The 26,946-nt window shown below is 41.6% G+C and overlaps 1 long non-coding RNA gene across 2 annotated transcripts in view; it reads left to right on the top strand.

Annotated features, from left to right (window-relative positions):
- The window catches only part of LOC110255532, a 377,997-nt gene continuing 351,287 nt past the window's right edge, over positions 237-26,946 (top strand). For both annotated transcript variants that reach the window (XR_002336045.1, XR_002336039.1), the window contains exon 1: positions 237-395. This is a non-coding gene — a long non-coding RNA (uncharacterized LOC110255532). The remainder of the gene's footprint in view (positions 396-26,946) is intronic.

Genomic DNA, 26,946 nt, shown 5'->3' with positions numbered 1-26,946 from the left:
GTGTTTTAGTTGCCCCAGGTTCCTGATGGCTTATTTTCTACTATTATAGGTAAGCTCGAATCCTCCAGCTGTTACTGGGATACCCTGCCCCGTGCACCTTGGGCCTGGGGCCTGGCTTGGCCCTGACTCACCAGGTGAGATAGGTAGCCTAATGTGAGTACCCAGCTGATTTCCATTGCTGCCCAGGGTCACGCCAGCGTGCACGTGATGCTGCTGTCTGCTTGCTCTTAACGGGTTTGAATTTTCCAGTCTTGGTGGAAAGGCCGTGAGCTCTCTCGCAGTGCGTCTGTGGGAAGGGAAGATGATGACGTCTTTCTCTGCTTCCGTTCCCCTGTGGCCCAGTCACTGCTCCTGAGAGATTCTAACACCTTTGGTCACCTGGACCCACATCTTTGGTAAAGTTTGATGTCTGGGCTCAGGGCTCAGTTATGTTTTCTGGTTTTCTTCCACGTTGATTCTTAATTCCTCCGGCTGCTGGGGAGTCTCTCTGGGGAAGGAGCTGAGGGAAAGGCTGGTGGTCTGTTGGCTGATTCCCTCACCCTTAGCAGTGGAAGGCGGTCCTGCCCAGGGGCCCTGTGTTGTAGACTTCCTGCTGACTCTCTCACTGCAGTGGCTGGAAGCAATGGGGAGAGAGCTTATCCCCAGCACACTCTCCCAGAGGCTGGCCTGAGCCCCACTGACAAGCGAGGTAGGGACTTTGGGGGATGAGAGTGGGCTCTGAGATGAGGGGCTTTTCATCCTTGCTTGCTGCAGTGAGTAGAGGCTGGACCAGGTCCATCTCTGCTTCCCCACAGAAGAGGAACCCAGTACTTGGCATATGTAGCTGCTCTGCTGTCACTCTGCATTACTGCCACCTTCTACTAGTAATAAGGGTTACAACAATAACAAATGATATCTTCTGTGGGAATCAAAATCAGCCTCTTGCTAGGATTATTTTATAAACACCAGCTGCCCCAATCTCCCATCTCTAACATCATTCATGACCTCCCTGAGAGGTGAAAGGATAGGATCTCACATTATGGATCGACCGTGTATGTGGATACTTTACATGGAGAAGTACTATCTTCTCAGCATGAAGAGCCTGCCTTTACCAGTCACTGTACCCCAGATGCTGTTTTAGGTTATGCAGATCATTCAGTCCTCACCATAACCCTATTTGTAGGGCTCTTATGTTTCTCGTGGCTTCCTGTCCCAACAACCATTTTACATCAAAGACGGCTGGTAAATTAGCAACAGAAGCAGCAGCAGCTACTACCAGTTGTTGAATTCTTACAGTGTACCTGGTGCTTTGCATATGTTAATTCATTTAATCGCTCGGCAATGACCTTGTGAGCTATGAGGAAGGTATTATTATTTATCTTCGTTTCACAGATAAGAGTAAGGCAAAGAGGTTAACTAACTTTTCTAACCTCACCCACTGATAAAACTTTCTAGCAAAGCTACAAGCTAGGTAACTTTATTCCTATTTTAAATATCAATAGTAAGAAAATAAATGATATTTCAAAAGTTCACTGAATTTGAGCAGCTTGACTCTAGAGGGAGGTGGAATTCTTTCCTCTTTCAGAGATAGAATTACTCTTTTGTTTAGGAAAATGCCTTGAGGAGCCTGTTTGTTGTTGAAAACCTTTGGACATCCCTGGAATTGCAGTTAGAGCAGAGATGAGGAAACTGCTTTGCAGAGTAAAATAACAGGAAATTGGGAGTTTTTTCCTCTGGTACCTTGAAATAGTAAAAGGGCTTGGAAGAAAAAGTAGGGCTAGGAGAGGGTGAGGGGTTCAGTAATATGGTGGGAGGGTAGGATTCTTGAAGGAAAGTAATTATGGACAAATTGCCTGTGCAGAGAAAGGCCAAGAAATTCCTTGGAACCATGATGGCTGACGTTTAATTAATGTTGCTTCTGCATATGTTATAACTGTTCTCTCTTGAGCCCAAACTTTCATTGTAAGTTTGCTACTTACTCTCTGTAATGCTACTGCTTTAGAGCTGTGGGGAGAGAGGCTTTCTAGGCAGTGACCATCAGTGAAAGAAGTGAGACATTTGGCCAGAGCCAGGAGTGAGTCTGAGTCAGGTGGCAGCCGAGAATCAAACTGAAGTTAGACTCACTTGGAAACAGGTGGAAGGACCCCCCCGCCCCAAAGGATGTGGGACTTGGTCTTAAGTAACTGAAAATGTTGTCTCAGATGGAACCAAACAAGAAGGAAGTTTTTTTATCCTCACATTAGAAGGCCTGGAGGTAAGGTGACTTTCCAGTTGGTTGATTCATTCACTCAACTTTGTCATCAAGGATGTAATGCCTTTCATTCTCCTCTGCTAGCTTCAGGGTTGACAGCATCCTTGGGGTGGTACAAGGTAGCTGCCTCCTAGCTTTGGAGCTAGGATTTCTATGGAATTGTATTTTTCTGGACATAAACTCTTTAGTGTCCAACCTACCTACCTGCTATCACTAAAGAGCTGCTGACTGGCACTTGATGTCTCTTGCTCTCTCTTTTTCAATCTGATAGAAGTATAGTTGATTCACAATGTTGTATTCATTTGTGCTGTACAGCAAAGTGACTCAGTTATAAATGAATATATTCTTTTTTATATTCTTCTTCATTACACTTTATCACAGGCTATTAAATATAGTTCCTTGTGCCATACAGTAGGACTTTGGTCTTTATCCAGCTTTTTTATAATAGTTTGCCCCTGCTAATCCCAGACTCCCAATCCTTCCCTCCTTCCCCCTTGAGGTCTCTTCTTTGTAAAACTTCTTTGTTTCTTAGCCAGGGTTCCCTGGTGGAATAAGAAGTAGTGAGAGGTAGGGAGAGGTAAAACATAACCTTTTTGACAAGAAAGAAACAACAACAAAAACCCTAGGATTTGTGGTGAAATAATAAATTCCATGTTTGGGAGAATAAATGTACAAGGTGAGCTTGGAAATTCTTTGAAAACAAGAAAACCATCAAAGACTTTGAGGATTGTGTTAAAAAGATTCAGGAGCCAATTTAAAGGACTCCCACTGGCCAAAGATGGAACATTTTTGAGAATTAACAAGAACATATCTGTGAATGGATTGAGATACATGAAATATATTGATAGGCATCATTTATAATAATATAAAAATGATCAGTCACCTTTGAGAAATGCTAGGGAACCAATCTATTATTACAAAAAATAGGTAAATAAGAACAAATAATTCACTCTTTAACTAGGGTTTTCCCTTATAATCTGTACCTTGGAGCAAGCAAACATTTGATGAAAGATTTTCTTTATACAAAAATTCCAGTTAATGAATGAAGAATGATAGATTTAAAATAACAGCGTTTCAGTCCTTAATGAGATAATTGATCTAAGTAATTAACATCAATGCCTGCTAAGACCATTAGTTGAAAAGCTGATAGGGAACTTTGTAATGGATGAATCAGGCTGAGAACACCTGAACACATTGATCGATATTAACACCAGGCATTGTGTACCTCCTGAAGTGATGCAGTGGGAAGTACACTGTACCACCTCTGAAGTCTTCTTGCCCCCCCCCACCCAGTTGAATCTAAATATAATCAAGCATTCCAGTTTATAAGAAATATTGGGTCAGAGGAACAAAATATATGAACTTTTTAAGCTTCTGATTTAAACAACCCCTCTACTAAATGTTATGATATAGTAGGAAACATTTCAACGTTAATTATTTGATACAAAGTAATCAGTATTTTCCAAATATGATAATGGTATTAGGGTTTTTTTCATTTGTGTGTTTTGCTTTTTATGACCATAACTGTGGCATATGGAAGTTCCCAGACTACAACTGCCAACCTACAACAAAGCCACAGCAGCTTGGGATCTAAGTGTGTCTGTCTGAAACCTACACCACAGCCCAGCGCAATGCTGGATCCTTAACCCACTGAGTGAGGCTAGGGATCAAACCCGCATCCTCCTGGTTACTAATCAGATTCATTTCCACTGTGCCACGAGGGGAATTCCTATGTTTCTATTTTTTTAAGCCCCATATTTTTTAGATATATGATGAAATACATTTGAAATAATATCTGGGATTTTTTTCAAAATAATACTGTGCATGTGTGGGGGAAGTGAGTGAGGATATAGATTGACAAGCTTGGCCATATATCAACAATTGCTAAAGATAGGCTATGAGTACATGGAGTTCATTCTAGTATTCTATTTGGTAAGTGTTTGACATTTTTTATAATAAAATGTTGAAAGAATCAGCTGTGGTCAACCACCTTCCCATCTGCACTTCTGGCTGTAGGCAGGGAATATGATGTAAAGGCTTCTGGCAGAAGCAGGCAGTGGTTTTGTTGAGGTTGTCTTGAGAACAAGGACTGCATTCCCAGGACCTATTTAAATACATGGAACCATTGTTTCTCAAGTCTCAACCACACTGGTGTATTGATCTTACATGTTCTCCACCTCCCCTCCTCCCACTCCTGCCATATTCTCAACCATGATCAGTGGAACAAACTTGATATAAAATGAAGGATTTGTTCTAGGAACTGTGGCATTGACTTTTGATCAGTGTACCTCTAATTTATTATGCTGGGGTTCTGGGAGTTACCACAGACTACAAGTCCAAAAACTGTCCTCTGCTAGTGACTAAGATTTGGCATCCCTTCTATACCGAAGTACATAAAGTCTTAGACCCTGTTAAATGGTAAAGCCCATAAAAAATGGCTGACTCTATAACTTATTAGTTTGCAAGTTAAAGTTCCAAGAAAAATCTTATTCTCAGATGGTTCTGCTGCTCTGGATTTGGCCATTTTCATTGACTCTAGTAAAATGTTAAATTAAAGGATAGGATATTATCAATTGTAAAATTTTCTTGTTTCAACTCTTTTCATACTCGGCATATACTCTGGATGGTATATACTAGAATCTAAGATGGTATCTGATTTAATATAGATTGTATAATTTTATTTTATTTTTAAAATTTTTGCTTTTAGAGTTCCCGTCATGGTGCAGTAGAAATGAATCTGACTAGGTTGTGGGTTCGATACCTGGCCTCACTCAATGGGTTAAGGATCTGGCATTGCCGTGAGCTGTGGTGTAGGTTGAAGATGCGGCTCAGATCTTGTGTTGCTTTGGTTCTGGCATAGACTGGCAGCAACAGTTCTGATTACACCCCTAGCCTTGAAACCGCCATATGTTGTGGGTGCAGCCCTAAAAGGACCAAAAAAAAATTTTTTTTAGCTTTTATATGTTAATTTTTATTTTGTATTTTTTTTTTGTTTTTGTATTTTCTAGGGCCACAGCCAGGGCATATGGAGTTTCCCAGGCTAGGGGTCTAATCAGAGCTGTAGCCGCTGGCCTTCGCCAGAGCCACAGCAACGTGGTATCTGAGCTGCATCTTCAACCTACACCACAACTCATGAAAATGCCTAATCCTTAACCCACTGAGAGAGGCCAGGGATAGAACCGGCAACCTCATGGTTCCTAGTCGGATTTGTTAACCACTGAGCCACGACAGGAACTCCTACATGTTAATTTTTAAATGATATTCCAAAAACAGCATGATTTTCAAGAGCTCTGATACTTGATCAAGTTGGAAGATAGCACTGAGGTAGAATTATTACTGTGTAGTGTGAGTGAACGATCTGGGGATGAGTTTGATGGGATGCAGAATAGCTTTATTCTGGGTGAGAATTAATAGAAAACCCCAACCCAACCCTGGTTTCAGATTGTGTTTCCTTGAAAGCGATATTTAAATAGAATGACTTAAGCGAAGATTAAACTCTCTTAGGAGCATCACCCAAGCTGGGAGAGATGTTATTTAAGCATAGTTCTAAGTTCCAAGTTTCCTGGGTGTTAGTGACTGAACCTGCCAGGTCACAGGCTATGAGATTTATTTTTTTAAAGGATACAAGAATGGAAATTGATCAGGAAGTCTGTCTTTCTCTCCTTTTCATCTTTGTTTAAGAAGTTCAAAGTGTTAGCCAAGGGTTGAAGACAATTTTTGGTCAGAAAGGAAGCTTTCAGCCTGGGCATGGATGTTGAATGAGTCTGAGAGGAGAAGGAGACATTTAATTTAATTGACATTTTTAATCTGGAAAATTTGAAAGAAGGGCAGGAAGCGCTTAGGCCATCAGCTAATTAATGTGGCCAGTGTTGCCAAGGGACATTGTGTTAAAAGGAGTAACTAGGACTCTGAAGGTCATGATTCTTCATAGTACTTGGTGTCTGTGGATGGCCTACAATTAAGCTCTGTATATAGAAGTTGTCCTTTTATTGTTACAAGGACGAAAACAAGTATTAGAAAATAGGAGTTCTTGTCATGGCTCTGTGGAAACAAATCTGTCTAGTAACCATGAAGATGCAGGTTCGATCCCTGGCCTTGCTTAGGGGGTTAAGGATCCGGTGTTGCCATGCACTGTGGTGTAGGTCACAGACGTGGCTCAGATCTAGAATGGTTGTGGCTGTGGCATAGGCCAGTGGCTAAAGCTCCAATTTGATCCCTAGCCTGGGAACCTCCATATACTTTGGGTGCAGCCCTAAAAAGACAAAAAACAAACAAAAACATTAAACCACTGTGATACTTCCTGTTGTGGTTGGTATTACTATTTCTCTCTCAAATCAGTTATGCTCACTTCTCTCACAATATACACTAAGAGTTGTCCTGCTCACTGTCCCATGCGTTTGTTGAGCACTTGGCATGTGGATGGTCCAAACTGAGATGTGACTATTAAATAAACACCAGATGGGGAAGACTAAGTATAGAGAAAAGAATATAAAATAGTCTAATTAGTACTTTCTTTAAAATGTTGATTGCATGTAGAAATGAAAATATTTTGGATATATTGGATTAAATAAAACAATATTAATTTCATCTGTCCTTTTCAAACATTTAAATAGAGCCGTTAGAACACCTAAAGCTACTATTAAGTGCTCTTATGACTTCTATTTCTATTGGGAAGGTCTGCACTGGGAAATACTTATGATATGTCTAATTTGAGATATCTTGAGATCAATGGTATGAGATCCATGGCTGGATTCCTTGAATGTGAAATTGAAGAATTGCTGCTGCATTGGGTAGTTATGACATCACCTGAGATGGTGGATGATCCAAAGCAGGTTCTAAAGATCATTATTTACTTTTGACTGATACTCCTGCTCCACTGCTCTCCCCCAGAGTTACCCTCTCCTCTTGCCAGGAACCTTGGACTCTGTTGAAAGGAGGTGTAGCCACCAGTCTTCCTAATGCATCTTTTCCATCCTCTACTCACCCATACCTGCCTTCATCTGCACAATTATATGCCTCTTGTACATTTGAGGATGGGGATTGCATATTCCATTTCTTTGTTTCACACACATTATTCTACATAATAGAACACACACACACACACAATAATTACTTAAATTGTGGAAAAAGAGAGAGAAAGTAACTTATGTAGGAAATACAGATATGGTGACTGTAACAAGTCTAAGGATGACCCTAGGAAACATGCTGAGGTGCTGTGCTTTGCCACATAATGCCTTTCGTTTCTCATGGCAACCTACAGGATTAGCAGACTGACTATTGATTTCTGCTTTAAAGCAATATCCAGCAAGGATTCCCTCCCGGGAGGAAAGCCATGGATTTTTTTTTTTAAAATGAAGAGAATGTATAAGGTCTGAAAATCTTTGTTAGAGCTCATTTGTTGTTTCAAAATTGTGTTTGCCTGCTTGCTTTTCTATTTCTATTTAAAGTATAAACATGCCCCTCATGCCTCAGATGAGCTAAGACAGTGGTGATAGGATGTCACCTTTAAACCTACCTCCTGGAGAAAAGGAGTTAGGATGAGGTGACCTACTGACTCTTAGTCATTGAGGAAGCAGTCAGAAGGGGCAACACACACCTTCCTCTGTGTGTGTTCCCAAAGGGGGAGGCTTCGCTGTAATGACTGTGTGCCCCTCCTTCAGCTCTGCCCAAAGTCAAATGAGCTGCTCACGACTTGGGGTCCAGGCCCGTCTGGATAAATGAAGAGCACAAACTTCAGGGACAAAGCAGAGCAGGGGCTGTGCTATTGTTTGGCTCTGTATTCTCTAGGGAATAAAAGAGCAGTAAAACCCTCCGATCAAATTTTTTTTTTTTTTTTTTAAGGGCTGCACATGCAACATAGGGAAGTTCCCATGCTAGGGGTTGAATTAGAGCTGCAGAGCTGCTGGCCTACACCACAGCCACAGCAATGCCAGGTCCAAGCTGCATCTTTAACCTACACTGCAGCTTGCAGCAAGGCCAAATCCTTAACCCACTGAGTGAGCCAAGGGACTGAACCTGTATCCTCATGTATATTAGTTGGATTCTTAACCTTCTGAGCCACAAGGGGAACTCCCAACCTCTGATCAGTCTCTTATCACAACACCCATCTCACTAAGATTAAACAAATTGGAGGTAAGTGCTGGCCTGGGTTGAGGTGGCTTCCCTGACTTGGCAGCTTTTAAAACTGGACACCAGAACCTTCTGTGAAATGTTTTTCATCTGCTATTGTGGGATACAAGAGAACTATCTTCATTGATTTCACCCAGACCTAACATACATGTACCCCCCTGAATGGGGTATTGGTGGAGCATGAAAATGGCCCTAAACCCAACTTAAAGAAACCTCACAAAGTTCCCGTCGTGGCGCAGTGGTTAATGAATCCAACTAGGAACCATGAGGTTGCGGGTTCGATCCCTGGCCTTGCTCAGTGGGTTAAGGATCTGGCATTGCCGTGAGCTGTGGTGTAGGGCTCAGATCCTGCATTGCTGTGGCTCCGGCATAGGCCGGCGGCGACAGCTCCGATTAGACCCCTTGCCTGGGAACCTTCATATGCCGTGAGAGCGGCCCTAGCAAAGGCAAAAAAGACCAAAAAAAAAAAAAAAAAAGAAACCTCACTATAAGGCATATTCAGAAAGTCAAGTTCAGATAAACCTTAAATATTACTGGAAAGATTTCATTGATTTGCGTTATCTGTAGCAGAGGGATTCTGCTTCTTGAGTTACAAGGCTCTTAAAAAGACTCTGCTCCTCTTGGCAAAATGCAGAGAACAAATAATTTTACAGAAACCTTAGAAAGCCACATTGCACAAAGGTACAGGTGACCGGAAGGCCACTTGCTTCTGGCAGTTTTCTCAGACAAGTTTGTAAAACAAGTAACAGTTGACTCAACAACCGGAGGCTTTGTTCTTGTTTTACTTCTTTATTCTCTGGAAATGGCCTTTTGCCTAAAGTCCTCTTTAGCTCTATACTGTTCTGTCTCTATTTTCTTCTTTTGGATGAGGAACACTCATTTTCTGTTCAGTTAAAACATCCTCTTGTGAGGCTGAAACTTACAATCTTCAGTGACCTTCAGAGGCTTCCTGGTTCCAACCATACCAATTTCAAACTCCTTTGTCAAGCTTGGGGACACTCTGCTATTGTCAAACACATAGCCTTTCTCATGATTGTCTTCCATGCCTTTATTCCTTTTGTTCTTCTTGTCTAGGATTGCCTTCCCACTCCTCAAGTTCTGGCTGACATTTAGGCTTTGTTTAGGTTCTACCTCCTCTGAGAAGACTTCATTGTTTCTTTCAGCCTTCCTGAGTACATTTAAGTAGTCCCCAGGCCATGAACACACTGCCCTGCGTTGTTCACCACCGCTTCAGATATGTAAATTGTATCTCCCGGCTAGTGGGCAACTACCCCTTGGCACTTTTCACTCTCCAAAGTAGCTACTGATAAGGACACTGAGCTGCTACCACAAGAGAGCTGTTTCTGACAATTAGGACTACACCAAATGGAGTAAGTTCCTCAGAACATAGTGAATTCCTTGTCACTGGAGACCACTGGCAAGGACCTTCCTTAGTACCTAGATGGTGGTTGGTGTTTCATACCTTTTCGATGAATGAGTAAATGGAGGGTGTTGGAGAAGAGATTGAAATATCCATTTGGGTATTTTTCAGAATTCTATGAGGTCTCTAATGCTGAGCTTCTATTACTCTATAAAATGCTTATTCCTGAAGAAACAAGTATTTGTTGCATTTATAGAAGTCTTTTCTCATTGGAAAATAATTTCATACTCTTTACCTTCATTTTATTTTAGCAAACTTGTGAGAGGTGTGAACCTTCCCTGTTATTTAAATGTCATACTTGAAAAGAATGATGGAAACATAACAGGGTTGTGAATGAGGGGAGAGGGACACAAACATAACCAGCCAGTTGGTTCTTAAACCAGCTAGTGGCGGGGAGGGGGCTGGGAGAGGGGTCAGAAAGAGTAAGGGGCAACATAATTTATAGTTAAACTGTTGCTTCTGGTATAGTTCTGACCTCCCCTTTCATGTTTGAGTCTGTTGATCTACCTATTTTTTAAAAAAGTATTGAGCTGTACTTGATTTACAATATTATACAAGTTTTAGGTTTATAATAGTAACTCATAGTTTTTAAACAGTATACTGCATTTATAGTTACTATAAAGCATTGGCTATATTCCCTGTCTTGTATATTATATCTTTGTAGCGTATTCATTTTGTACATAGTAGTTTGTTCCTCCACCCCATCTTGCCCCTCCCCTCTTCCTATTGGCAACCACTAGTTTTGAACTACCTATTAAATTGCAGTTATATGTAAAATCTGCTAATTTCACTCTTGAACAGAGAAGTTAGAATTACATTTGGGAAAAACATTTTCAGCTGACTCAATTGCTATTTTATTATCTATTGGTAGAGTCTAAAAATCTCAGAAAATTAGAAAATTCCAAATTCCTCTGTGTCTTCAGCGGATATACATATACGGAATTTATTTCCTGTCTCAGAAGTGATTTTTTTACCATACTAAATCATATAACAAAGAACATTTGTTTTAAAAGTAGAATGTGTTGAAGGGCTGAAATAAACCATGTAGTATTTTGTTAATGCTCTCCTGTAAACCATGACAGTATGATATCAATTCAGAAACAAAGTTACCAATCATATGTGCAAAACATCTTGCTGAATACCTGTCAAACTTTGGTTATGCTTCCTCTTGAAGAGGCTGTGGTGGAAAGCTTGGGCAGCATTGTAAGCACAAAGTAGGAGAGTAATACAAGGATCAGTGTGTATATATGTGATTGTCTTTGTTTTCTATTACTGTATAACACATTATCACCAATGTATCAGGTTAAAACAACATGTATTTATTACCTCACAGTTTCCATTAGTCAGGAGTTTGGGCAAATCTTATTTGGTTACCCCGTTTGGCAAGGCTGCAAGCAAAGTATTAGTTGGATTGTGCTGCTTTCTAGAGCTCAGAGGCCTCTTTGGAACTGTGTCAGGTTGTTGACAGAGTTCACTTCCTTGTGGTTGTAGAAATGACATCCCCATTCAATTGCTGACTATCCCCTGAGGTCTTCTCTCAGCTCCCAGGGGCCACTTCGTTCCTTGCCACAAAATCTTCTCAAAGTCCTTCTCACAATGTGGCAACTTATGGCTTCAAGTCAGTAGGAGAACCTCTGATTTCCTCTGTAATTTAAAGACCCTTTTTTGGAGTTACTGTTGTGGCTCAGTGGTAAGGAAACTGACTAGTATCCAGGAGGATGCAGGTTCAATCCTTGGTCTTGCTCAGTGGTTTAAGGATCTGGTGTTACCGTGAGCTGCGGTGTAGGTCACAGACGCAGCTTGGATCCCGAGTTGCTGTGGCAGTGCATAGGTCAGCAGCTGTAGCTCTGATTCAACCCCTAGCCTAGGAGCTTCCATATGCTGTAGGTGTGGCCCCAAAAAGCAAAAAAAAAAAAAAAAAAAAACAAAAAAACACAAAGAAACAATTTTTCAAAGGATTTACTTTATACACCAGGCCTATCCAGGATAATCTTCCTTTTGATTAACTCTTAGTCCACTGGTGAGGACCTTAACTGGATTTCAAAACTCCTTTCACTCTAGCCCTGTAAACTAACCTAATCACAGAAGTCAAGTCCTGTCACATTCACAGGTCCTGCTCACACTAAGGGGAGGAGAGTATATAAGGCATGCATACCAGCGACGGGAATCATCTTAGAATTTTGCCTACTTTATTGGGCAGTTGGAAAGCAAAGACATTATTCTCTTATTGTTTAACATCAATTATCCCACACCAACTGGGTGTTCTACAATTTCATTCAGTTCTGACACTAGCTGGAGTTAGCATTAGATCTCACAGGTTAAGGGTTCAGTCTCGTCAGACTGCTCTCACCTTGGATGACAGCTGCAAGTCCACCTGCACTTCTGGCCTGGAGAACTACAAATGTGGGGGTTCTCATGACTATCCCTCAGGTTCAATAATTGACTAGAATGACTCACAGAATTCAGGAAAGCACTGCATGGATGACTACTTGTTTATTATAAAATACGAATTTATTATAAAAGAGTCAGATGAATAGTCAGGAGAAGAGAAAAATAGTTTGGCAAGGTCTGGGGAATTCAGGGCATAGTGTTCCAGTCTCTCTCCAGGTACACCACTCTCCCTGCACATGGTTGTGTTCAACAACCTGAAAACTTCCTGAACCTTACTGTGTCAGAGCTTTTATATAAAGTTTCATTCTGTAGGTGTATAGAATGAAAGTGTGAATACCTCCAAACTCATATATGGAAACCCTAGGCCCTAATGTTATGATACTTGGAGATGGGGCATAATTAGGGTTAGATTATATCATGAGGATGGGGCCCTCCTGATGGGATTAGTGGCCTTGAAAGAAGAGGGAGAGAGAGAGATTTCCAGTATGTGCATGCACTAAGGAATGGCCTTGTCATGATGTAAAAGGGGGAACCTCTGTAAGCAGAAGAAGGTCCTTCAGGAGTAACCAAATCAGTTAGTACCTTGACCTTGGGTTTCTAGCCTCTAGAACTGTGAGAAATAAACTATTTTTTACACCAGCCAGTCTATGGTAGGTTGTTTTGGTAGCCTGAGCAGGATTAAATTATTGGTCCTATGAGTGAACCCAATCTCTAGTCTGGGAACTTCCTTGGAGTAGGCTTGCAGGTTCCAACCCCATCTTGAGGCTATCTAAGCCCCTTCTCTGTGAGTATTCACACTAGCATAAAGGTAGGGTCAAGGAAGCCTCTTATGAATAATGAACGACACACCTATCACTCAGGAAATCTCAAGGGTTTTAGGAGCCTTAGGTCAGAAACCATATACCAAAGAGGGTGTTACCAACTTGGTGTACCAGAATCTTGACAAAGTGTCAGTTTGGCCCAACCAGTTCAGGTACTTCTTAGCAATACTTGAAAAAGCTATGTAAACATATATGAATAGTTTTTAATGAATATGTATTCATTAAAATATGCTCAACACTAAGCTACTATATATACTACACATATGTATATACACATACACATTGAATACCTATGATTTTGTGTTAATTATCATTTCTCCACCAAAGGAAATAGTTAATCAATGTTACTAAAGTGACACCTTTTTCCTTATTTGCTGGGACTCCAGATCTCAGCGGTCTCCCTAGCCTCTGCTTGTTTCTTGGCACAACGCCCCCTCCAGCCCCACCCCTAACTACCATCTGCTCCCTCTAGGACCTGGCTGATGGAGGATGCCCTATCCACTGTCTCCACAGCCCTCTACTTGGGGCTGTTTCAGAATCAGAAGCATAGAGTGTGGCTCCTCGAGACTTTATCTGTTTCAGCCCCCAGGAAATATCTTGAGGAATCTAGCACAGTAATTCAGAAGCACCCCTGCCCCCCTCACCCCACCCCCAGCTGCTCTGGCTAAGGAAGTCTTATCTCTGGGGGTGGGGTTTAAGTTCCCTTTGCAATAGTATGTCTTATTAGTGAAGTAAATTTTTTTAGGGTATTTAAAAAAATTATAGTTGACTTAACAATGTTGTGTCAATTTCTGCTGTATAGCAAAATGACCCAGTTATTTATATCATACATATACATAAACACACACATACACATTCTTAGATTATCTTCCATCATATTCTATCACAAGAGATTGGATATAGTTCCCTGTGCTGCAGAGTAGGACCTCATTGTTTATCCACTCTAAATGTAATAGCTTGCATCAACCAATTCCAAACTTCCCATCCATCCCACTTCTTTCCCCTTCCCCCTTGGTAACCACAAGTCTGTTCTCTATGTCCATGAGTCTCTTTATATTTTGTAGATAGGTTCATTTGTGCCATATTTCAGATTCCACATATAAGTGATAGTATATGGTATTTGTTTTTCACTTTCTGACTTCACTTAGTGTAAGAATCTCTAGTTGCATCCATGTTGCCTGCAAATGGCATTATTTCATTCTTTTTATGGCTGAGTAGTACTCCATAGTGGAGTAAATATGTTATACTATATGTGAGCAGTCAGAGAATAATGTTTATGGTGGTGAAATTAAAAACTTCTTAAATTTTTTTTAACATAATACATTTGGGTTATTCCTGATCTCATACCAGTTCACCTCTGACACAGATAGATGTTAGATTGGAGGTTTTATTTGAGTTCCATTACTGATACAAGACCTCTGGAGAAATGTGCTGGATGTATTTGTATTAGGTTTAAGCTTTGTGGAGGCATCCTCAGTAGCTGGGTGTCCCCAGGTGTGGTTTTTTTCTGTTCATTTTTATAACCGTGTTCCTAGTTGGTGTTGAAACTTGGGCACATTGCCCTCAGATGTTGCCTGATTCTTAATAAGAACTGTTTTGTTTGTTTTTTTTTTCCTCATGGTTATTTTAGTGGGGTTTTACAATCTATTTTTTGCTTTGAGAACAAGAAGACTAATCTTCATGCAGAAAAAATGCTTCCAAAAGTTTTCACCATTTTTTTCCCCACATATGTCCATATTGCACTCTCAAATGTATCACTTGGTGCAGCTGTATGTGTCACCATTTTATTTCCCTATATACTTGTGCTATAGATGTAAACTGCTTCAAACTGTTTTGCAACTGTTCCTGGGTGACTTGACACACCCTTGAACTGACACTGTGTGCAGAAGGATGAGTATCCTTTTTATCCTTGAGTGTTATCAGGCAAGTAAGCAGTGCCTGTTAAAGGATGTCAGAGAGATCCAGGTCCAGGGCTAGAAAGGAGAAGAAGAAGGGAGAGGAAAAAGACATGGGAAGGAAAAAATGGAAGAAGGTATAGAACAAAAGGGGGGAAAAAGAAGCTAGTCCACATGTAGCAGAGAGAGGACCAAAAACAAACCAACCAACCAAAAAACAAACAAAAAAACCAAAAAACCTCAAACCCTCAAAATAAACCAAAGCTACTTCAGGTGATAATCATTGATGAAACCTATTCAAAATACAATTTAAAAAGTAATTTAGGTTTCCTGTTGTAGTAGTAGCCAATATAGGGCACCAACTGGGCTAATGGAAGTTCAGGGACCTAGACAAAGACCAGATGGAGCAGAGAAACTAGGAAGAAAGAGAAGGTGGGATGTGATAAGTCTGGAGGAGATCCCTGGCTGAGTTGTAAGGAGGTCATGGTGTGTTTTATGGGGCAACTTGCTTCAGGTCTCGGAGTGAGGGGTGACAGAGCAGGAGAGGTCTCCTGACCCCATTGTGAAGCATACTGATCTCTAAGGCCCAGACCACGAAGCAGGGCAGCACTTCTGATTATGTGACTCTGACAGAATGTCAGAGAAATGAAAACAAATGGCTGAACAGTCCCTGGAGGGATAAAGACTTCAGTTATTAAGCTCCCCGACTAGAAACATTGCGATTTAGTCATCTAGAATGATTTTATTCCATCTTCTATTATGGGCTGCACCACATAAATCTGTGTTTTATGGCTGGAGTGAGATGCTGGAGAATTTCAAGATTACTTTTGGCACTGTCTGAGTGGGCTCACTGCTGTGCCGACAAGTGCTTGTGGAAAATTAGCAGCAGTGATATTAATCACTTTCTTTGGGGCTTCCCCCCACCTACTCTGCTAGAGCTTTTGTTTTGTCCTTCTTTGAAGACAAAAAATCCAACCCTTACCGTCCCCCCTCCCCCCCAACTCTTTAAAATATGAGTATTTCTGGGTGGAGTTGTAGGGATGGGTGGTCGAGATGGGTGGTCAGGAAGGAGAGGGAGGTGGTTAGGTGCTGCAATGCATGGGGGTGGGGGGATGTGATGAGGTGTCATTTTTGTGATGCTGTCATGTCACAACTCTCATGCTTGGAATTCTCTGGGGTGTGGCTGTTCGGAAAAGGAAGTCAGACAAACAGAAGTGGTGTTGAGGAACAGACGAGTATGACCAGTTTTCTTCTTTGATCAGTCTATCCTGCTGGTGGATTACAAGTGTGTAGAGGAAGGTGAGAAATAGGGGGTGGGTGGATGAAGGGTTTGAACACACACAGATACACAAACCCATACACATGAATATATACACTCGTGGGGTTCTGAAAAGGCAATTTATTTGGGGCCAACTGCCTTAACAAGTGATGCTCTCATTCTCTGTCCCACAATGTCAGATACCGCTTTCAAAAGTTGATTTAATTTCTCCCGTCTCCTGCTGCTACTTCCTCATCTTTTTTTGCATAGTTCCAATTTTATGCCATCCTCCTAAGTTATCCCCCCAAGGCTGCCCTTCCTGCCGCTGCTATTGGGCAACTGCATCTCTTCGCTTGGTTTCTAATGTCATCTCTCTGTTGATGACTTCCAAATGCATATCCCAAGCTCTGTTCTTTCTCAAGCAGGAATGGATTTTGCAGTTCAGCCCTGGGTGAGCTAAAGGGGAGCCAAGACAGAGCATAGCTTGTTCTTTCAATCACATAGCCGGGTCTGTGTGGGGCAGGGTGCCGAGCTCTGTAAAAAGAATACACTGGAGTTTTTTCAACGTTCTATGTCCTCTGTACCCTGAATATGCTTGATTTGGTTTGACCCAATTAAAAAAAGATAGAACCCAGTGAGAACTTGGAATAGAAGCTATCTTGGAATTCTCTACTTAGAAAACAAGTTCAGGATAGTGGTTCCCGTGTACCTGGGAGTCGGAACGTTCAGATTCAACCCTGACTCCACCACATACTCACTGTGTGCTCTGGCAAAAGCTCGGTGAGAAGCCCTTTCCATTTTCCATTCCTTATATGTGAAAGAGGTTAATAATCTGATAGCCCCCTTTAGTTGCCCTGAGGATTAAATGAGATAATGCATGTAAACTGCTGGGCCCCACGAAGGACCCACTAAATCTTAGCTCTCACAAATCATTTGGCTTGTTTCTCTCCCAAGGAGAGAAGAATGACTTTTCCAAGGAGCCTATGACAGAAAGCAAAAGGCATTAATGCGGAGAGCTTTTTTTTTGGTGAAATAAAATGCTGCCCCCCCCTCCCCCGGTCTGGGGTTTTGTGGTGGGCTTTACTGCTCATTATGAATAGGTTGATGAGAATAGGTGTGTTAAAGATGAGTGAAAAGCTTTGTGACAGAGTTTATCCTGTTTTCTGGGCTCAGCTTTGGGAAAGCTGATTAAATGAAGCTGGGGCTGTGCAGGGCTGCCCTACTTAAGCCTTTTGTCAGCATTTCTTTTGTAGATTCTAATTTCCAGGGTCTAGAAATGGCTGTGTGGAGAATATTCTCTGAGGGCTTGAGCTTGGTGTGGAAGATCTTTATCAGGTGCCAAATAATCATGTCAAGTTTTAAACGAGGAGAAGAAAGGGAAAAAAATGTTGGAAAGGGAGAATGAAAGCGGAAGACAGCAAAAGTGAGAAAAGAGGAGAACGAAGAGGTAGAAAAGTGAGAGGAAGGAAAGAGAAAAAAATTCTTTTCAAAGTTTCTAAAACATACACTTTAAAATAGCTCTTCTGAGTCCCTTTTTCAACCTCCCTGTCCAGTCCTGTGCTGTTATGATTAATTAGAAAGAGCTGCACCACAGAGCTTCCTGCTGCCTGTCTGTCACTCAGGAATGTTCCCTCTTCCCACAAGCTGAACTTGTAGTTGGTTGCCTGCCCCTCATTCCTGCCAACATGTTAACCATATTCCTTTCCCATCAAAGATCTGTGGCCTCTTTCAAATTTGGGTCCTGTATTGGCTCCTTAAAAGGATCTTTGGTTTCCTTCCTGGAGGTTACTGAGTGGGCTCAGAATTAAAGGCAAGACACAGGCAAGGAATCTCAAAGGGAAACAAGGCCACAGCCAGGTATCCCTGTGTGAATTACCCACTGCAGGAATTCTGGAATGTTGGGTTCCTCTAGCCTGAGGAGTCCCAGTCCCCTTGGCAGAGTCTTTGGGGACGACTTGAAAGAGTCTAAGGTTGGTTTAACCATGTTGGGGGTGCTTCATGAAGGGGTGTGAGTGATGGTGTGTCCATCCTACAGGAAAGCCAAGGTTCTCACCAGGCACTGAAGGAGAATCACTGGGGCAGTCTTCTCCTGCTCTGAGAGTTCTGGATGTGGGTAATCATAACAGAGAGGAGCCACATTCCAGAGCTCCCTGTTGCCTTCAATATTTGTTCTCGTTCTCTCCACACTGGAAGTGGTACCCATGAAAGAGAAGCCTGGAAGGGTGACTGAGTAACTACTTTCCTGCTGCTCACCAAGCCCCACAGAAACCCTTCTAGATGCATAAGAGTTCCAGACCCACATAGAAGACCCGAAGGGACAACTGGATAAGAAAATTTTCCATGTGTTTTAGGAAGCCAGAATGTGGAGAGAACATGGTACCTGACTGAACAAAGTGGAGATGGCACTTATTTAGTATCAGATGGGAGAGGAGATCATTGGCCTTTCAGGACTTTGGAAAGTCCCAGGACCTGGGTGGAGGGGTGAGGTATAAAGCTGAAGCCAGGGGCATTGGCGGAAAGCCTGAGTACAGAGTGGTCTGACCCCCTGATACCTTTTCTCCTGATACAGCCAGGGTGTCACTTTTCTGAGTAGAAGGTACAGAGTGTCAGGGTGGTCATGATGAAACAGAGCTGAAAATAGGAGGGAATTAAGGAAAACACACACACTGAATCATAAAAACATGCTCACCCCTCTATTTCCAAAAGAGATTCCAGAAATCCCACCTATAGTTATAATTACAGGCAGGGAGATAAGGTGAGGCTTGAGGTCCCACCAAATACAGGACCCAGTTTATAAGATGTTCATCCTGTGGTACGAGTCATAAGTTGACAAGTCTCATGCACATAGACCATATTTCCAATCATCTTTTAGTAATCCATTTCTAAGTCTGAATGGCCAAGCAAGGATTGCAAGGTATTTGATGGTGTCTTTCAATCTATAATAAACCAAAACAAGGAACCTAGAACCTGCCCCTGCCAAGAAAAAGAGACAATACAGGGAGAGAGATAGGGTTAAATATTTTGGGCTGATACTCAGCCTGTAGATCTAATGGTCAAGGCTTCCTCTGCAATATCTGTTGACCAGAATCCCAGATGGGGGAGGGGAGATAAGTCCTTGTATCCAACCCCTAACCTTGACCCTAGGCCTTAAGTAAGTCCTAGAGAATTGATAGAGAAGCCAGATCAGAGCCTTAGCTTTATTAATGAGGGCCCCTTTGTTGTAAAGCTGGGCTGGAGAATGCAGAGGCAACCCCTGGCCAAGGCAGAGATGGAAGCTGCTTCTCTGGAGTTGATCTGCTGAGCAGGCTGTGACAGCTCTGGATGGTCACCATAGGGAGGCCACTGCCCACCTCCCAAACCTGGTGCTCACACAGGGAAGAGCTTCAGGGAGGGCAAGGAGGCCGTGGAGGACTTTTGGGGGCTTACCACTTCTAGGAAACCTTGAAGAGTGCTGAACATTCTTCCTGCTGCATGCAGGAGGCCATGTAAAAGAGAAGGTAAAGGTGCTTTTCCATTTTGGCTTCTTCTCCACTTGGATGTAACTTGATGGATTGGGTCCTGCAGTGGACAAATACATTCTCCTCTGGGAAGGTGTGAATGAAGGGAAGGAAGAGGATCCATAAAAGTTTGTGAATGTTATTCTCTGGTGCGGGGAGGGTCATATGAATTGGTCCCTCTGGAGACCTAGAGGTGATGGATGAAAGTGTCCCCAGCAAGGACTTTGGGGTATTTTTCCTCTCCCATCGACAATTAATTACATGTTCAGGGAATACTATGTTTGGTAGAAAAGAGCTGGGAAGAGGATTCTGTGTGGATTTTGACCCAAACAGTCTGGGTGCAGAGACCAACCCTTGGTTTCTTAATCGCGGATGATATCAACCAGCTAACATCAGTATTAACAAGAGAAACTACCAGAGTCAGGAATGAGCATGGATCCTAAAGGGTCAGAAAAACCTATTTTTATTTCAGCTCTTCCTGTCTTAAATAGCTTTGTGATTATGAGACAGTTTATAGCTTCTATGGGCCTTAGTTTCCCCATGTGTCACTTGTTAATTGGAAGTATTGTGAAAGTGAAATGAGAATTCATTCACCCCATTCATTTGACAAGTCTTAAATTCCAGATTTTCTGGCACCTATCCCATGTCAGGTATTATGGTATGGATGTAATTAAAGAACTTGGCGCCACATAGAAGTTAAGAAATGTTAGTTTCTCCTCAGATTATATCAGCTGTTTTGGTATTCAGTAGTCCCAGTCAGGGCCTCATGAATTTATAGCTTCAGTATAGGGCTGGCTATTTGGAAAGTGGGAGAAAGTCACTATAGAGCATTGTTCGTGCTCTGGCTAGGCTTACATTAAGAATGTTCCGGCACTGTTTGCATCCATCAGAGCTGTCTGCATTGGTCTAACTGTTCTGAACCCTGAAACCTTCCACCAAACAACAGTCATTTCCTCCTGGCCTTCCCAGCCCCCTACACCTCTGAGAGGGGCTCAGCTCTGTCTTGAGGACACTGTTTCTGGTGGCAAGGGGCCCTTCAGTGCCCATAGCCTTTGCATTGTGGACAACTGGAGCTGAGGTCACCTCCTTCCTCAGAGGGGGAAATGGTCTGATGAGGTGCCCTGGGTCATGGGGTAGGCCACTGTCTGCTTAGAACTTGACAGAAAGCAGCTGAGTAAGGATGACTAGCTGCTTAATGGATGTTAATTACTGCTCACAGCATCCTTGTAGGTCAGAAGGCGAGAGGATTCTGATGTCAGGACTGACACACTGTGGCTGGCTGCGGGCTGGAACGTACATTTGATTACAGTGAGGCTAGTTTAGCACAGCCAGAGGGACCCAGATGGAAAGGCTGGGACTTGTCTGACTTTCAGAGGGATAGTTCATGGTTACACTCTTCTTCTTCTTCTTTTTTTTTTTTTTTTTTTTGTCTTTTTGCTATTCCTTTGGGCTGCTCCCGTGGCATATGGAAGTTCCCAGGCTAGGGGTTGAATCGGAGCTGTAGCTGCCAGCCTACGCCAGAGCCACAGCAATGCGGGATCCGAGCCGCGTCTGCAAACCTACACCACAGCTCACGGCAATGCCGGATCGTTAACCCACTGAGCAAGGGCAGGGACCGAACCCGCAACCTCATGGTTCCTAGTCGGATTCGTTAACCACTGCGCCACAACAGGAACTCCCACACTCTTCAATGAAATTTTCAAAAAGGCTTCTGGCTTTGTTTCCTCCATCCGGTGCCTGCACACCTGGCAATGATTTAAACAAGGACCATGGAGGTGTAGAGTCTGGTTTCTGAGCTACCCCTTTCTTGATGAAATAGGAACCAATAATTCTGGAGCATGTGGGTTTACCCCAAGTCCTCATTTGCCACATCCCTGCACTGTAGCTTTGTGCTGCTTCTGTGTAAGTGTCAAGGCAGATTGAAAAAACTTGACAAGAGTAATGAATGGTGTTACAAATTGGAGAAGCAAATGGCAGTCCCTTTCATACTAACCTCTGGTTGCTGCAGTAAAGCAGAGATTTGTATAGGCGCCTATGCAGTGCATCATTTAAAAACATCATCTCCTAAGCGCTCATTAGTTCCGTTTTAGCCAAGGTGGCATATGGAAGGTGTCAGGTGTGAATATTTATTGGGATTGAAATGGACTCTTAAGAGGTGAATGCTGAAGGGAAGCTTCTTGTGATATTAATAGAGCCCATATATGTCACCTCGAGGATGACTGATGGGCTGGCCTTCCCCTCTCCAGGCGCTGGGGAATGGTTCCCTCTGGGACCATGAAGAGCAATATGAGTCGTCACAGTCCTGCATCCTATCCAGCTGTTTGGACTTTAGGGATACTTGACTTCAAGTATAGACTGGGGGAAAAGTTACTTGGCAGAGAAAATAAGAGGCAGGTTTTCCCTCTCATTTAAGTGGTAAGTTTAGCATCACCGAGTGAGCCTTCAGTCTTGGCAGTGCCCAAGGGATGCTCTTTCCATTTCTGTGGCAAATCCATCAAGCCCAAAAGGGCTCTCATTTCCTAGGGAGGGCTCTGGAGGTGAGCACAGTTGAGCCAGAGGAAGAGTTTCACTTTTGATCCTACAAATGCATGGAAGCAGTCAAAGACACCAAAGTCTTTGTCATACGGCTTCTTTCAGTTAACTTTGGAACGTTCTTTCACTTAATATTAAATATGAGATTCATCTGTGTTGTTGTATGTCTTAGTAATTTATTTTTTATTGCTAAGTATTCTGTTCTACCTTCAAAAAAAGTTTGTTTATCCACTTCCTACTAAGGGGATATTTGCATTGTTTCTAGTTTTGGGCAATTATGAATAAAGCTACCTGTGTACAGGTTTTCAGATAAACATAAAATTTATTTCACTGAGATCAATACCTAACCATGGGATGACTGAGTTGTATGCTAAGTGTTTATTCACTCTATAAGAAACTTCAAAACATTTTTCCAAAACGGGTACATATTTTGCATTTCCACCAAAAAAGAATGAGATTTCTAGCACTCTACATCCTTGAGAGAACTTAATATTATCAATTTTGCTTAAAAACTTAACCATTCTAATAGGCATTGAGTGGTATTTTATCGTAGTTTTAAATGCATTTATGTAATGACTAATGATGTTGAGTATCTTTTCACATTTTTATTTGCCATCTCTATTTGTTCTTTAATGGAGTGTCTGTTGATCTTTTCACCTCTTTGGAAATAGGTGTCTGTTCACCTATTTGAAAGCAGATTGTTAATTCAATAGAAAAGAATCGTATCTCATTTAATTTTTTTTGATCTTTTTGCTATTTATTGGGCCACTCCCGCGGCATATGGAAGTTCCCAGGCTAGGGGTTGAATTGGAGCTGTAGCTGCCGGCCTACGCCAGAGCCACAGCAACGCTGGATCCAAGCCACATCTGCAACCTACACCACAGCTCACGGCAACGCTGGATCGTTAACCCACTGAGCAAGGGCAGGGATCGAACCCGCAACCTCGTGGTTCCCAGTCGGATTCGTTAACCACTGCACCACGATGGGAACTCCTCACTTAATTTTTAATTATTATCTCTTATTTTTGTTTGGGTTGAAAATTTTAATTGTCTGTTAGCCTGACTAAACTGTCTCCTGTGCACCCCCCAACCCATCCACTTCAGGCTTCAGCCACTGGAAAGACATCAAGGTAACACTTAGTGTAGATAAAGTCACATTTTCTCAAAGCCAGACAGTGGAAAACTATATATGCAACATTTTTTCTGGGTGAGTTTTGAAAATAAAAAATAACTACTTCCATTCTTTCCAGAGGAGCCTACCCCATCTCGTGAAATGAAGTTATTAAACCAAGTTCCCCTTGTAGAAGAAGAAACAACTCTAGATGGTTCTTTTAAGACGATAACTTGTTTTTTCCTAGAGCTATAAGACACAGGAGAATTATAGTGTTCTGTATAGTATTCTGGTTTTTAAAATAGCCCTATGATTTCCTCAGGGCAGCTATTGATTATTTGTGATTTGAAGTCTTAAATCAAGAAAGACAACATGCTCTGGATGTCACTTTAAAAAAAGAAAGTTGATGCATCTGTAAGCTCTGATATAGTTCTTTTAGATGTAAGATACAAATTGAAGCAAGAGCAATCTGTACTACTTACCTGATTGAATTAAAAATGATCAAGACCTTGAAATAGTTTATTGTTTTGGTGGAATATACTTGTAATGGACTTCTTTTAGGATTTTCTCCAGCTTCCCAGTATTTCCATTTTTGAGATCTACCTTCTTTCTCAAGTCATTTCTCACCTTCCTCAGGCATGAGGCCTCAGCAACTGTGCTTGTAGTACCTAACCCCACCCACCTCCTTGACCAGAACTGATAGGATCAAAGGTAGTTACCTGACTCATCTTGGACCAACCAGACCCTTGACCAGACCAATGCTAAACCTGGCATGTCGTCAATTCTGGGGGCATGGCATTTCTTGCCATTGGACTTGAAGTTAGAGAAACCCATTCTACAAAAACAAATAAAAATGAAGCTGTTTCTTGGAAAGTCCAAGATTAAAGACAGAGAAAGGGCACTGCTTAGATTCCTGTTTGTCCTGGTCTCAGTTTCTGCTGCTTCTCTAGGTCCTTCCACATTGAAAAACTATGAAACACTTCAATATGCATCCATTGATTCTCTTAGATTAAAAATAGCTTGAGTGGCTTCTAACATTGCAATCAAGAGGGTCTCATCTGAGGTGGCATTAGATGATCCTAGCTAGGAAACCCTTCTATATGACTTGTCATCCTGCAAAGAATTCTAACTCGTAGTGACACAAATGCTCAGCTTGATAATGCCAGATTAATACCTGGAACTGAGAGAGAACACAGGCAATTTGAAGGTAGGTGTTCATGAAGAAATGTAATTACTTGTCTAATTCAAATTAGTTATATTTATAGAATCTTAGCTTTGAATGGATCTTAGAGGTTATATAGTTCATATTGTTCCACCTTTCACACAGAACAGAAGGCCTCTGTCATGAATTTGGCAGACAGACATCTGACCCCTAATTATATTACATCATTTGGTTCCATTCAAATTCTACTCAGACCTAGAAATGAACAAACAAATAAATATATACACCTAGAAATATGAATAATTGTTCGTATGTATATACACACATACACATAATTTTCTTTTTTAAAATTCACATTTCTTCCCCCAGACCCTCTTCCAAATAATTTAAGACAGTTATTATTTTTAAAACTCTCTTGGGATTCCTCTTCTCATTTACTTCTAAAGTCATTGGTAGATAATGGACAAACTGTATCCATAGGCATCCCAGTTTTGGATTCAGAAACACTGAGCAAACTTGCCTTTTGCCTCCTGGTTGTATGTTGATGATTCATGCTCCTAGTGCCTCACATCACATCTTTTCCCATGTGTGCATTCATAGAAAACTCAGTGTACTTCGGGTAAGGACATTTTTGATGGTATGAAAAAGACTCAACACTTACAGATTCTACTTACATTAAAACAGTTTCACTATCTGCGGGCTCACATTAAACTAATGCTGTGAAGGAAAAAAGGAGGGACTTATAATAGTGCCTGAATGTAATAGATGCTCAGTCTATTTGGTGAACCAAGTGACAGACGGGAGACCAAGTCAAAACTGTTCCACATAGAGAGAATTTTTTTATACCCTTGCCCCGCAACTTGTAAAGAAAGTAGCCTTGAAGTTGCGATTAGATTTCTCTCTCCTCACTTCAGAACAACAGCTAATACAGTCTGTGAGAACAGCCCCAGTTTGTAGCTAGTTTTGAAGTGTCACAGACCAGCTGGGATTGGAAGTTCTTGGAACTCCAGAGGTGTTGGGCTGTGTCAGACTGATGAATTATGTAAAACCTGTTTTCCCTGAGTATTATTAATCATCCTCAAGCAAATGAAGACATGCTAATTAATTTGTGGTGGTTTTTACCTGCAAATGCCAGGGGAACTAAACCAAATTAAATATTCTATTCTTTTCAAGACCAGCACCCTGTTAAATACTCGATGGCTTACCCAATTCAATTTGAAAGATGTGGTTCTTTGGAAACTTAGTTTGCTTGTGGTTTCAGAATCCTAAAGGTTCTTTCTTGAAAATGTAGTCCAAAGTGTTACGCATAATGACTTGGAAAATGAAGGAATTCATTGTCGTAATTTACAGAGGACCCAGCATACACCTGACTCTCTGTTGGATAGTTTACCTATGTTATCTCATAGGTAACTGTTACCAAAGCCTAGAAGTATGCATTATCATTCTTATTGTACTAATGAAGAAGGAGACTTAAAGGCTTTATGTAAATTTCCTAGGTAGCACAACTTAATAGTATTGCACTAAAACACAAACCCAGGTTTGTCTGACTCCATATTCCATGCTTTTTTCTATTGTAACATGTTCTCCCAAGGAAAAATAATTCACTCTACCTATGTGCTGTGCATTGCACACTTTGCATTGTATTTGAAGAACTGGAGTTTATCATTTTATTTTCTCTTTCAGAAAAGTCTTAGAGAAAAGAATTTTAGCATTTTCAAATGATTTCCATTAAAACAGCGTCATGCATGGTGCCTCTTCTTTCTCATTTTCAGCTGCATGTGTGCTCTGATGTTTCTGAACCAAGTCTTTTCTTTTTGGTAACAACTGAAATATTGTTACTTGAGTAAAAGATACTTTTCTACCCACGGCCATGAGTTTGCCAAGTGAACCATGTTTAATGTGCCTCTGAAAGCAAGTGGTCTTTGAACATTTTATCAGGACTCTGGGAAGACTTAGTAAAAGCCACAGACTCAGCTGATCATTGATGGCTTGACTCTTAGCTGATCATAGATGTTTTGCAAGGGATGGCCCTGGGTACTATATGTCCTTATCTAGTTCATTGTTGCTGATTTTCTTCCCCAGTATTATCTCTGTGACTAATAGTGAAATTGAAGTCTCATTAGTGTTTCTCTGGGCAATCATCTGGCATGCCCACAGAGGTAAGAATGCTGGCTAATGCTCTGTGGATTGTTTTGATGTCAATATCTTGTGACAGCAAGCCCCATCAAGGATGGATGTGCTTGATTGGCATCAATCCTCCAGAGAAGAATCCAGGAAGCAGAGTCCTGGCCAATGTGTCTTGGGTCTTCTTGGAGATTTGGAGCTTCCTTTCCATGATGCATATTTGAAGAACTCAAAGGTACTAGAGCTGCTGTTAAAGGAGAAACACCATGGGATCCTTCATTGATGACAAAGAGGTCATGTAAACTGATGTGCACTTTGCTGCTTTTTAGGATGAGCTGTAAATTATCTTGACTCTTATTTCACGTATTCTGTCTTGC

This window comes from Sus scrofa, chromosome 1, assembly GCF_000003025.6.
Source record: "Sus scrofa isolate TJ Tabasco breed Duroc chromosome 1, Sscrofa11.1, whole genome shotgun sequence".
Lineage (NCBI taxonomy): Eukaryota > Metazoa > Chordata > Mammalia > Artiodactyla > Suidae > Sus > Sus scrofa.
This window is presented reverse-complemented; position numbering and strand designations above follow the sequence as displayed.